Genomic DNA, 14,161 nt, shown 5'->3' on the forward strand with positions numbered 1-14,161 from the left:
GATCTGAGCTTTGAGGATTTCGCCTTCTCTGATTAACTTGTTCTTTTCTCCCTTGTGGGAAGCAGACTGTAATTGGCACTCAAACCTCATATCCTGAACTTGTTGCTTCAGTTTGCCTGCTTTGACAAGATATTCCTGCTCTTTGGCCAACCAGCCCCACTGTTCTTGTGAAGATTTGGCAAATTCTTGCAGGTGAGGTCTTTTGGTCGGTCTTCCAGATGATGTCTCCCCTTTGTACCAGGCCTGATACCCGGGCGAAACTTCCCCTTTTGCCCGATTCATTACACAAGTATTTGCTTCTAAGTATTGACATTGGCTCCAAATTTGACGAACCCTTGCTTCAGGAAACTGGCCGTCGGGACTGATCTCGATTACCTGGATGCTCAGATCCTCGTCTTTCGGCACTATCTGATACCTCCCAAGTTGCCTTAAAACCCGATGCGGCGCGTACGGTTGAATGTTCTTAAGTCCCATTAAGAGAAAATGGGGCCTGGCTGCTGGCATGTATATGACTTCGTCGATCGGTAACCATCCTAGCGCCCACTGTATTTGACTGGCGTTGAGGGTATGGAAATATGAGGTCCATGCTGTGACTCCTTCTGGTAGGTAGGTTTCATTAACTCTGGTATAGAACTCCTCTATGCAGGTCTTTCCAGCGGATCCATGGCTCAGAAACTGGGCTCGGTGACATAGGTGTTCGGTCATCCACATTTGCAACAACAAATTGCAACCCTCGAAAAAGCTTCCTCCGGCTTTGCAAGAAGTGAGTGCCCGGAATATATCAGATACTATCATGGGCGCCAACGTACTATCACTCTGTGTGAGCAACGTACTGACGACCCCTGCTATCTTTATGTCAATATTCCCGTCTTTTCTTGGGAATACTAGTAGTCCTAAGAAAGCTATCATGAAAGCAATCCGTCTATGTTCTTCCCACTTTTGGCGATTACCTTTGCTGCACAACTGGTTTTCTGGCTTGTCGAATCCTCCTATGTGACCATATCTTTGATATATGAAACTCATGCTGCAAAAACCTTTTGCCAAGTCAGGGTTATGGATTGTTCTGACTATCTTTAAGGAGTCCAGGAACCGGTGTATTGCTACAGCTCTTGGAGCAATCAGATATTTGTGTCTCAAAGGAGTCTCAGCGCTGCCGATATACCCTGCTATTTCTTCTAAAGTTGGGGTAAGTTCAAAATCTGAGAAACGGAAGACATTGTGCGCAGGATCCCAGTGGGGGACTAGTGCCCTTATGATATCTCCTCGTGGCCTGATATCCAACAAACTCGTGAGGCCTTTCAGATACTTTTTGATTTCGTCATGCCCTTCTTTGCCCAAATCATTCCACCAGAGCCGCAATTGGAGGGGAATTTTACTCATGATTAAAAAGGGTTCATTCGGCATCGTGCTCATTCTGCACATTTATTAATAAGATTTTAACAAACGACAATTATCCTGATAAAAACAAAATATATGCAATTTTTTTGTGATTTTGAATTTTCGTATATATATAAAAAAAACTTTCTAAAGAAGTTAATAACGGAAAATATTTTGGATTTTTGTTTCGAAAACTGGGAGCCTGAAAGGACTTTTCTAGACCTTTAGCAAGACAAATACTTTTGCCACAAATAAAGATACATATACATTTTGAAGTAAAGAAAAACTTTTGAATTTTTCACTTATATATATATACATATATTTGCAACAAATAATAAAAGTTAAGACAAAATAAGACTCTTTTTTTATTATTATTATTATTATTTTCATAAGAAAAAAAACCATTTTAAGAATAGGGTCTTTTTTTTTTTTAATTTTTTATGACAAGACAAACTATATATTTCTATTGATATTTTATTTTTTGAAAGACAGAACAACGACTTTTCAAAATTTTGGCAGAGTTTTGACAGTATTTGTTTTTTTTCTTTTTTTTTCAACAATAAACAATCAATTCCTAACCGTTATTTCCTTTTTTTTTCACAATATTCCAAATATTCAAACACCGGTCAGCATGCGGGCATGAGACAAATAAATGCACAGAAAACAATAGGATGCACCAGAATGGTCTTTTCATATCAGGTTGCTAGTCCTAGACGGACCCAACCCCTGTGTTGAGTCCCCTAAGTCATATGCAACGTGATGCAAATAAGCGTTCCTACTAGGGATCCGGCATGAAGTCACGTTATTCTATGTTCAAAACCTGGGTCGGTGTTCTAGACAGTGTACCCGAGCGGACAACTCGAGTTGAGGAAGGAGCTCCTTTCCGGGAACCAAAAGGCCAGCCGGCTTAGAAACTTTCCGAGCCTCTTTTATTTAGGGTATGACACTAACAGAATAAGGAGTCTCAACCAGTGAGCACATCCCCGGAGGTAAGAAGAGAAAGGTTTCGGCACAGTTTATATACAGTTCAAATAATATCAAAGCGGTAACAGCAGCATTTAGCACACTAGGATCAAAACATGTAATAATCAGATAATAAATAAAGCCGAATAATAACAATTATTCTAAGCTCGAATTCTTAACCCTGAACCAGTGGTTCTGGGTCTGATCCCCAGCAGAGTCGCCAGAGCTGTCACACCTCCTTTTTACGCGCCCGGGGCGCAAGGGAGTTTTTTCCAATTAAAGGACAATCGAAATGGGATTGGTTTAATTATTTCAGAGTCGCCACTTGGGAGATTTAGGGTGTCCCAAGTCACCAATTTTAATCCCGAATCGAGGAAAAGAATGACTCTATATTATGGTCTGCGTATCAGAAATCCGGATAAGGAATTCTGTTAACCCGAGAGAAGGTGTTAGGAATTCCCGAGTTCCGTGATTCTAGCACGGTCGCTCAATTGTTATATTCGGCTTGGTTATCTGATTTTATACAAGTATGAACTTATGTGCCACTTTTATCTTTTAACCGCTTTTATCATTCACTGTTATTTTTGTAGGACTTGCAACGTTGTGAAAATGTATCTCGAACCGCGTTACAATCAATGTACCCGTGGTCGTAGACACACTTTGACTCCGTTGAGATTTGGATTTGGGTCACATCAATGTGCACCCGAGTTTAAGGAAATTAAGTTATTAAAGGCGCGCCTAAAGCGACTAGCGTATTTATTTTGGGTAAGACCGTGGAATTTTGCTAAACGGTCCATCCTGAAGTCCAAATAATTTTTAAAGCAAATATTTACTGAGGGCCCCGCAATTTGTATTTTTATTTGGCGAGGCTCATCTCATTCTATTTTTTAAATGAATTTGCAACGTCATGGACACGCATCTCGAACCACGTCACAATCAATGTACCCGTGATTAGAAACACATTTCGATTCCGTTGGGATTTGGATTTGGGTCACATCAATGTGCACCCGAATTTACGAAGGTAAGATTTATTAAGGCGCGTCCTAAAGAGTCTAGCGTATTGTTATTTTAGGAAGGTTGTGAGATTTGCTAAACAACCCGTCCTGGAAACTAAATGCTTCACTAATATACATTTAACAAGGGCCCCGCATCTGCGTTTTGTTTATTTTTATCGAGGCTCATCTTGTTATTTTTAAAGGATATCCTATAGCAATTACGTTTCTTGTCGTGTTTGTCTCTATCAATTGAAAGCAGTAAATAGCCTTAGTTGATTATAAAACCGGATTTAAAGTGCTTTTACAGAATAATAAAACGTGACTGCACTTATGGACAACTAGCCGCAAATCATGGGCCCAAACCTAGCTCATGCGAGATGGCCAGACTTGGGCCCTGTTTTTTCGATACAGGCCTAACTGATTTTTCGATTTGGGCTCGGCCTTCCTGAGGTTGAGGCCTAGAACTGATTCTTTGTTCTTTATCAGTTTATATGTGACAAACTAGCAAAAGGGGAAAGAACTTTAACTCATGTGGGTAGTTTTCCTATTTTGGCCTACATTATAGAATGTACTACACCATCAGACTAAGTCTAAAATACAATCTATTACCCTGGGAATGTTTTTCACCTAACAGCATACATACATGACTATCATTCATTAACCTACATTGATATACTGAGCATATAGGCTACTTCTATTATACAAACGAAAATGTAACTATTTTATGACATTTTAATGTAACAGTTCATGTATACATAAAAACAATCTGCAGGTCCTCTCTTTTGCATTCATGCTCAAACTCTCAGTTACATTGATGGTATCAATTGTGTACCTGGTAAGGAAAGGAAAGGAAGAAGGAGAGTGATCAGTTGAGTAGTGTGCAGTAATCACAGCATCAACAGATACACAGCAACAGCACAGCAACAAACCAACAACCAAGATTGTTTTCCACAGTCCACGAACAACCAACAATGATTCCCAGAATAAATGAAACCAGCAAATAGTCGAGTTCCAAACCAATAATTCCAGACGAAGAGTAATGAACACCAGAAGTAAAAGAAGTTCAATGCAGCAAATACCAACAGTTCAGCAACCACCAAACAGCTCAGTCACTGCAGACGACAGAACTTGGCCAAGACAGCTTGACCAATATGAATTCTTGTTCAACTTTCAGATGGTGTTTGGTTACAATCTATTTGGAAACTAACTTATGTTTTTCGGCTTTCTTTAAACTCAGTAAACCTCTCTTCAGATTAAAACTCTAGCCTTAAGACTGAAAATTTTCACTTTGTTTTTCTCTTTTTTTTTCTGAAGACTAGAAAGTCCAACCCTTTTTCAGTTCTCAAATGGCCTATTTATAAGCCAAAGTGACCAAGTGCAGCTAAGCTGCCCCCATCTGCAACTTGCAGTCTGCCCATACCCCTTAAAGCCCATGCCTAAGCATCTTTTGGTGCCAGCCTCTTTATTCCCCACGCCTGGTTTTTGTTTAATCAAGAGTTATGGGAATCATTTTATTATTCATTTTAAGCCCCATACTCTCATGTCTTGCTCCCCATTGGTATTAGTTTAATCCTAAATTAGTACCCTACTTGTCAGCTCATTTAAACTAATCTTTATGTCCTTTTTAACACCCCAGAATACCCCTGCTTAACCTTGATTATTACTGCCCTGCCTATTGCAGCATCAGGGCAGTTTTGAACTGACGAAAGTTCAAATTCAAGGCTGCCTGGACTGAACCTTTCCAGTCATTTTTCACAATGCAAACAAACCATTTTAAACAATGTTGGGGCATTCAGTTAGTGGCAACGTTCAATTAGTCCTGTGACATTATTAGCTCATTCGATTCATTAGTTATAGAAAACTAATCAACGACATTTATCGAGTCGACTATACTAATTATAGCAGTTAATAATCAGTCACTCATATAAACAATACGTTCGGGGACCTAAAGGGTATCAGACAACTTTTGTTAAATTACTGGGCCTATATGAATTAGTTCCTTTGACGATTAATCTAACTGACGATCATGTTTATCACAGAGTGTATTCAGAACAAACAGAAGACAATCGACCAAATAAAAGGCCTTTAACAGAGATGGAAGAAATCCGAAATAAAAATAACAACATAACAAACAAACCCAACAGAACATGCTGACAGCTTAATTAGAACTAAAACAAAAGAAAGAAAAACTTACCAAAAAGGTTTGAAATCAAAAATGACCCAAATTCTGATTCAACTTCGAACCCTTGAGGCCGAACAAACTTTAATCAGGGTGTTCTCACATGAGAACACCCTGATTAAGGTCTATTAGACCTCAAACCCTTGTCAAGACTGGCCGGGTTCCCCAGGTGCATGTGTCCTAAGGTCTGGATTTCCAGATCTGATTTTTAAGGAGTTGTGGGTAGATTCGGACCAAACCAAGCTTGGTTTGGTCACGAGGAAGGTCAGGGGGTGTCTGGTATGAAGATGGGGTGGTTTGGCATAGATCCGGGTTCGACTCAAATCTTCAAATGAAGATTCGAGACGAACGAAAGTGATTCGAGGCTAGGGAGTAACAGATCCATGTTCGGGAGAGTGAGGGGGTCTTAGGGTGTTCGGGAGGTGGCCACCGGCGTTCATGCCGCCGGGTTTTGGTGGAAGGGAAACTAGGGCGGCGTTAGGGTTTGGGGGTTTCAGGGTTCGGGGAAGGAGATGACTGAAGGGGGGGTTCGGATAGGGGGTGCGGGGTAAAGGGTCAAGTTTATATATGGAAGGGGAAGAGAGATTGGAGCCGTTAGATCAAGTGATCTGAACGGCTTAGATCTATTGGTGGGTAACAGGACGGGGTCGTTTGGTATGGGAACGGGGTCGTTTTGGTTTAGGTGAGGGGTTGGGTTAAACCGGCTAAATAGGTCGGGTCATGAGGGAGCCAGGGACCGTTGGATCAATGAGGTTGGACGGCTCAGATCAACTTGCCTGAAACGGCGTCGTTGAGGTGAGTTGGACAGCCTGATCTGGATCGTTCCTTTGAATCAGATCAACGGCTTCAAATGGGGACGCCGATACGACGTCGTTTGAGTCCGTGCTTGGTCAGGCTGGGTTTGGACTGGATCAGTACTTTGGTTTTGGGCCTTGTTTCGGGGCCCAAATCGGATTTTCCTTTTCTCCCCTTTTTTTTTTCAATTTAAACAAAAATTCCTAAAACAACGTAAAAATTAAAATAAACCTACACACATATTGAGTGACACCCACAACGATAAACACACATAAATGGACAATAAAAAATAAAAATAAAAATAAAAAATGGTTAGATCACAGCTTAGAACGAACGATGCACACATACATATATTTTTTGAATTTTCTTTTAACGACAGGCATTTTGTATTTTTGTTTGGTAATGACTAGATGTAAAATGGACAGACTCATAAATGACTAACAACACATGTCACGGAAAACTCGAAAAATTGTACAGCGAAATCATTTGTCACTATTTTTATTTTCTTTTGGAGCGATTGCTCGTAAAGCAAAAATCACGTGCTTACAGGGCACATCAAGGGATATCATGTAGCCTCGACCTTTGCAGTTCGACCTTGCCCAAAGAGACCCTAGCCTAATGTGTAAGTATCATGGCTCTCATGGCCATAGAACTGATGACTGCCGACAGTTAAGAGAAGAAGTAGCTCGATTATTTAACAACGGGTATCTCCAGAAATTTCTGAGTGATCGAGCCAAAAAATAACTCTAGATATTGGGACTCCAAAAAGCAAACTGAATTGGAGAAACCACAACATGGAATCAACATGAACATTTGAGGGGTCTATATCCCTCAGGTATCCATACTAAAATGCACTAATTTGTCCATCACAAGGGAAAAATGAACCCGAGATTACGTCTCTGAAGGAACCATTTCATTCAACGATAAGGACGCCGAAGGCATCGTACAACCGCACAATGATGCACTGGTAATATCCGCACTTAAAAATAAATTTCGAGCTAAGTGTATGTTTATTGATCCAGGTAGATCAACCAACATCATCAGATCGAGGGTCGTGGAACAATTGGGTCTCCATGACCAGGTAGTGCCAGTAGTTCGGGTGTTGAACGGGTTCAAAATGGCATGTGAAACTATGATAAGCGCATTTTACCAAATATTAACCACATAATTTCTCTCATAAAAATATATAAATTATCATGTTTCCTTCATATTCTTAACTTTATTTTGCAGGAATAATTACAACAGAATTATTGTGCGCAACATGAAAAAAGAAAAATAAATATTCAAGAAAAATACAACAAAGAAGTGTAAGATCGAGCTATGATTCATTACTGCCGTGACAATGCACCAAGTCTCGATTTGCCATGATGACATTTAAACTTAGAATTGCAGAATTCTCATCTATGCAATTTCAAAATCTAGATTTGCCATTGAAATCTAGCACCAAATCGAGAATTCAAATTCTCATATCTGCAAATGCAAAATCTAGATTTGCCATGATGAAATCGACGAAATCTAAACTTAGAATGACGAATTCTCATATCTGCAAATGCAAAATCTAGATTCTTCATGGAAATCTAGCACCAAATCGAGAAGTCATCATGAAACTTTCTTATATAAAGAGATGTTGCCCAATCAGAGGAGGATCGGAGTAGAGAGAAAGCTTAGAGCGAGCTAGAAGTCTGAATCCAAATTCTTAATAAGCACTAGTATCGAGTTATCTTTTCTTTTAAATCACAATAGTGTTTTCATTGTTGTTTAATAAAGTTCAGCGTAGGAAATTACTCTAGTTCCTACTTTTAATTAAATAGGGGGAATTATTCTTCTTGATTTCTTTTTATTTTCATTTAATGGACAAGAATATTTCCATTGTTAGTACTAATTCCAGTATAGAGTAACTTTTCTGTGTTGGGAGAAAGACGGATCTTAATATTTCTATATAATAGTAGATATTATTCCTCAAATTCACATGCTTGAGCTAGAATTTATTTAACTTTTATCTGCTTTTACAGTTAGACGTTATTTAATTTATTAACATCTATCTATCTTGTACTGCATATTAACTGTTTATTAACTCTGTAATCAAGAGAGGCGGAATAAATAATATAGTTAAATGTAGTATTGATAAATGTTAATATTTTATTCAGTAACATCTATCTTTTTTATGTTGTAATTAATTTTACACTTATTTGTAATCGAGAGAGGCGAATGGTGTAATAATAAGTTATAACATGTAGGGTAACCGAAAGGGACTTACAATCAAGAGCATGTTTTAATTCAATCATATATTTCTGGTTCTTTAGTATTACTATTTTGAAGATTAATTTGTATAACCAAGAGGAGTACAATTAATTATTCAAATTGAGTAATAATATATATTTGTAATCGTGAGAGGCATTTATACCTTTTTGAGAAATAGAAATTGAAGAATAATAATTCTACTATATAATAGAAATATTAAATGAAGTCAAGATCCCAACACCTTTCATTATATTTGTGAAAAACAAAAAAAATTCTACTACTTTATTCATGCATTTTTAGTTAGTTAATTTACAACTCAACTCTCTCTGATTTTCTCAAATAATAATTAAAACAAGAAACATCTGTAGAATAGATAAACCAATCTCTGTGGGTTCGACATCTTTCTATACTATAATTTGACAGAGTACAAGTTTAATTTATACACACGTTAGACACTCGTCAAATATACATAAGAGGGAATGAATCAATAATACCAAGCGGCCTCTTCAAACAAATTATATGTGATCGAAGGGGATATGAGATATAATGCTCTATTTTGAAGTCCATGAGTTCACAACATGAGGGCAATACCTTAAACCTTGCACTAGGTAATAACGTTCGCTACACCGGGAGGAATCAAGACATTGTATGGAGAACAACCGGCCACAATGGAAATGTTCGCAGCTGATAAGGTACCCTCAGTACCTTCCGTCTCGATGTTAAAAGGTGGGGAATCGGCCAGAAAGGTCAAAGTTAAATAGCAATCACCGATACTGGTCCCGGCCGGATTGGAGGGACGAGAAGTCGATGAGGAAGATGATTACGGGGTTCATATATCGTCCATAGCTCCTGATGATATCGATGCCACCAAATCTATGGTCGAAGAACTGGAGCAAGTCATATTGGTCGAGCACATGCGGGATCGAAAGGTATACTTGAGCACGGGGTTGACCCCTGGGCTCAGGAAAAAACTCATTAGTTTCATTAAAATTAACATATCTTGTTTTTCCTGGTCCTATCTTGATATGACAGAGATCCCACCGGAGATAACCACTCACAAGTTGAGTTTGGATCTGAAATTCCACCCGGTTAAACAGAAGAGGAGGCCACAGTCCGAAATCAAGCATGTTTTCATCAAAGAAGAGGCATCTAAACTCCTTAAAATAGGTTCCATTCGGGAAGTTAAATACCCGAACTTGTTAGCTAACGCAGTGGTAGTACCCACATAAAGGGACAAGTCAAGAATGTGCATAGATTATAAAGATTCGAACAAGGCATGCCCTAGTGACTCTTTCCCTTTGCCTAACATCAATTGCATGATCGATGCGATGGCTGGGCACGAGATACTCAGTTTTCTTGACGCCTATTCCGTGTACAACCAAATCCAGATGTACATGGGTTGTCAATAAAAAAACTTCCTTTATCACTAAGTTCTGCACCTACTATTACAATGTAATGTCATTCGGACTAAAGAATGCCGGTGCCACTAATCAACGCCTAGTAAACCAAATGTTCGAAGAACAAATAGGAAAATCAATGGAAGTTTATACTGACCACATGTTAGTTAAGTCCCTACGAGCAGAGGACTATTTGAAACATTTGCAGGAAACCTTTGACATATTGAAGAAATACAATATAAAGTTGAACCTCGAAAAGTGCGCGTTCGAGGTCGGATCTGGAAAGTTCCTTTGGTTCATGGTGTCCAACAGAGGGATCGAGATCAATCCCGATTAAATCAAGGCTATAGAAAACATCACCATCATGGATAGTGTAAAGGTCGTTCAGAGACTAACCAGGCGCATCGGCGCCTTAGGTCGGTTCATATCGAGATTCTCGAACAGAAGCCATCGATTCTTCTTGATATTGAAGAAGAAGAATAACTTTTCTTGGACTACGGAGTGCCAACGAGATTTGGAAGAACTCAAATGGTACCTTTCAAGTCCACCCTTACTGCATACTCCGAAGGCGCGGATGAACAACTATACCTTTACTTAGCAATATCCGAAGTGGTGGTACGTGGAATTTTAGTCCGAGAAGAGGAAGGTACGCAATTTCCTTTTTACTATGTCAGTAAAACTCTACGCGAGGCTGAAACAAGGTATCCTCACTTGGAAAAATTGGCGCTCACTTTGCTAAGCTCCTCCAGAAAGTTGATACCGTACTTTCAATGCCACCCTATATGTGTCATAACCTCTTACCCGCTAAGGAACATTATGCACAACCCTAAATCTCGAGTCGGATGGCCAAATAGGCGGTAGAAATTAGCGGGTACGATATCTAATATCGATCCCGAACCGCCACCAAATCACAAATTTTGGTGGATTTCGTGGCTGACTTTACGTCGGCCTTAATACTCTAGGTTGAAAAGTAACTATTGTTAACCTCGAGGACTTCCTCGGTAATATAGACCCTCTTTACGGATGGTGCTTCGAACGCAAAGGGGTCTGGATTCGGCATCGTGTTGAAGCCGCCTACGGGAAATATAGTTAGGCAATCTATTCGAACTGTTAAATTGACTAACAATGAGGCCGAGTATAAGGCCATGATTGCATGTCTCGAATTGGCTAAAAGCCTTAGGGCTGAGGTGGTCGAACCTAAATGCAGTTCCCTACTTGTGCTAAATCAAGTTAACGAGATGTTCGGAGTAAAAGAGGAAGTAATGCGAAGGTATTTTGACAAATTGCAGGTGATGTAGCATCAATTCAAGGAATGGACCCTTCAGCATGTGCCTTGAGATTAAAATAGTGAGGTTGATGTTCTAGGTAACTTGGGGTCATCGATTGATGATGACGAATTCATCTCAGGAATGGTCGTGCAGCTTATGAAATCGGTAGTTGAAGAAGGCCACACCGAAATAAATTCAATAAGTTTAACTTGGGATTTGAGAAACAAGCACATAGACTACTTGAAGACTAGGAAGTTACCCTTGGATCCTAATGAATCTAGAGATCCACGTACGAAATCGGCTAGATTCAGCTTGTCCGAAGGTACTTTGTTAAGAAGAATGTTCGATGGCCCACTCGCCATATGCTTGGGGCCAGGAGATACCGAATACATCTTGAGAGAAGTTCACTAGGGCACCTGCGGAAACCATTCGGGGGCGGAATCTTTAGTTTGAAAGATAATCAGAGTCGATTACTACTGGATAGATATGCACAAGGATGCAAAGGACTTTGTACGAAGATGCGACAGCTGTCAAAGACACACACTGATAATCCACCAACCCGGAAAGTTGCTCAATTCGGTCTTGTCCCCATGGACGTTCATGAAATGGGGCATGGACATTGCCGATCTCATGTCGTGGGCACCTGGTAAGGCTCAATTCGTATTGTTTATGACTGACTATTTTTCTAAATGGGTCGAAGCTCAAGCATTTGATAAAGTACGGGAAAAAGAAGTCATTGACATTATTTGGGACCACATAATATGCCGGTTCAGGATACCAACAAAGGTCGTGAGTGATAACGGGAAGAAATTCATTAGTAGCAAGGTAAGCAAGTTTTATTGAAGATCAAAAAGATTCTATCCACCCCCTATACCCTAGCGGGATCGGACAAGCAGAGTCTACAAACAAGACCATACTCCAAAATTTGAAAAAGAGGTTGACCGATGCCAAAGGAAAGTGGAAGGAAATTGTGCCCACAGTCTTGTGGGTGTACCGTACAACTTTGAAATCTAGCATCGGGGCCACCCCATTTTCGTTGGTCTATGATGTCGAATCATTGATAGCGGTCGAAGTGGGGGAACCAAGCCTCAAGTTCTGATATGCGACCGAAGAATCAAACGGTGATGATATGAGTACGAGCCTAGAACTGTTGGATGAAAGGCAAGAGGCCTCTCTAGTCCGGTTAACCGCCCAGAAGCATCGAATAGAAAGATATTACAACCGAAGAGCCAACCTCCAACACTTCAAAATTGTAGATTTGGTACTAAGAAAAGTAACGATGCACACCCAAAACTCGAACGAGGGAAAGATGGGGCTGAATTGGGAAGGACCATATCGAGTCATTAGAATTACCGGCAAAGGCTCATACAAACTCGAGGCAGGGAATGGTGCACAGCTGCCAAATAACTGGAACGTGATGCACTTAAAGTGGTCTATTGCAAAAATACGGTTTCATTTACCTTTTTATAATAGTATGAACCGTAATAACACTTGCAGGTAGCGACCAAGGGAAAATATGACTATTAGGTCCGAAAGCACGCATTGCACTCTTTTTTCCTTGAACCGGTTTTGTCCCAAATAGGTTTTTTGCAAGGTTTGGTCATTAGCCGACATGACTAGTTCCTTGTTTCTAACTTCAAAAACCTTTAACTTTTCAACCATATTGGCATGTTCCCGCTTCAGGGTCGAAGCCTCCTTCTGATCCCTATCCATCTCGGCCTGAAGGTCCTTGATGGACCCATCTTGTTTCTCGCTAAGGAGTTTGTACATGTCCCTTTTTTGGGCCTGCTCTTTGACCTTGAGCTCCAGCTGATTAACTTTGGCTCAGTATTAGAGGAAACTCTCATGGTAAAGTACCGAGGCATGAAAAACAATGAAGGACGTGAAAAAATATTAAAACTTAAGAAGAACTTAAAAAGAAAAGACGTGATGATACCTTACCCGGTTCAGCGTTGTTCCACATTCACTTCATTCATTTTTTCCTAGTCCTCCTTGATCACCAGGCATCGAAGATAGCTGGCTATCCCCATAGGGGTGGACAAAACTTGTGCATCCTTTGGGACCGTAAGAATAACCAATCTCTTGCAACCGGAGTCTATACTCGGAGCGGGGAACTGACTGATTAATTTTGGGCTCGAACTCGGCCTGCCAGCTTCCGAAGATATGTCCTTCTTCGGAACTTCTAGGTCCCCCAGCCTGGAAATATCTTCTAAAATGGACGAGTCCACACCATCAAAGAAGAGTGGAGGGAATCATTTTTGCCACGAACCCCTTCATTGGACTTCTCATTCTCGCTTGGGCCTCCTCGAGCGTGGACTCGGTATAAGAGGGCGTCCCCAAAATCTCTATTAGATCGGGTGCTTCCTTCAGAGTACAGCCGGTGACCCAGGGGGTCTCAAACCTTCTCCGCATCAATCACCTGAACCTGAGGGAGGTCGGCCTCACGAATCTCCCCTTTGGCTGCCTCTTGATTCCCGGGAGGGGTCGACCCATGTGCCATACAAATATCATCTTCTTCGAACTCATCCCTGAGTCGAAGAAGCAAATCTGAGTCTGGCGCTCGGGAGTGGGAAATCTTCTTTGGCTTACGAGCCAATCTTTTCTTTGGCTTCGTCTTTGAGCTCAGCGAGCCTGAAGCCTTCCTTTTCTTCTTCTTCTTCTTTTTCCCTACAGAAGCACCAGGTTGTCCCGTAGCGGAGTGATCAATAGATAAAGACACATCTTCGTCCCCTTCCAAAGTCCTAAGTTTAGTGGTCTTAGGAAAACCTACAAAAAAAGAAAGGGGGAGGGGGGGAAGAAAACTCAGAATGATGTAAGTTAAAGGCGGGGTATTAACTGTTCGGAGAGAGACCTTACCATGAGAAGGGACCTTTCATCGGCCATTCGAAATCTTGCGCCATGCGCGCTCGGAATATGTCATCTGTGTGTAGATGCCCTTGATCTACT

The sequence above is a fragment of the Nicotiana tabacum genome, chromosome 7 (assembly GCF_000715075.1).
Source record: "Nicotiana tabacum cultivar K326 chromosome 7, ASM71507v2, whole genome shotgun sequence".
Lineage (NCBI taxonomy): Eukaryota > Viridiplantae > Streptophyta > Magnoliopsida > Solanales > Solanaceae > Nicotiana > Nicotiana tabacum.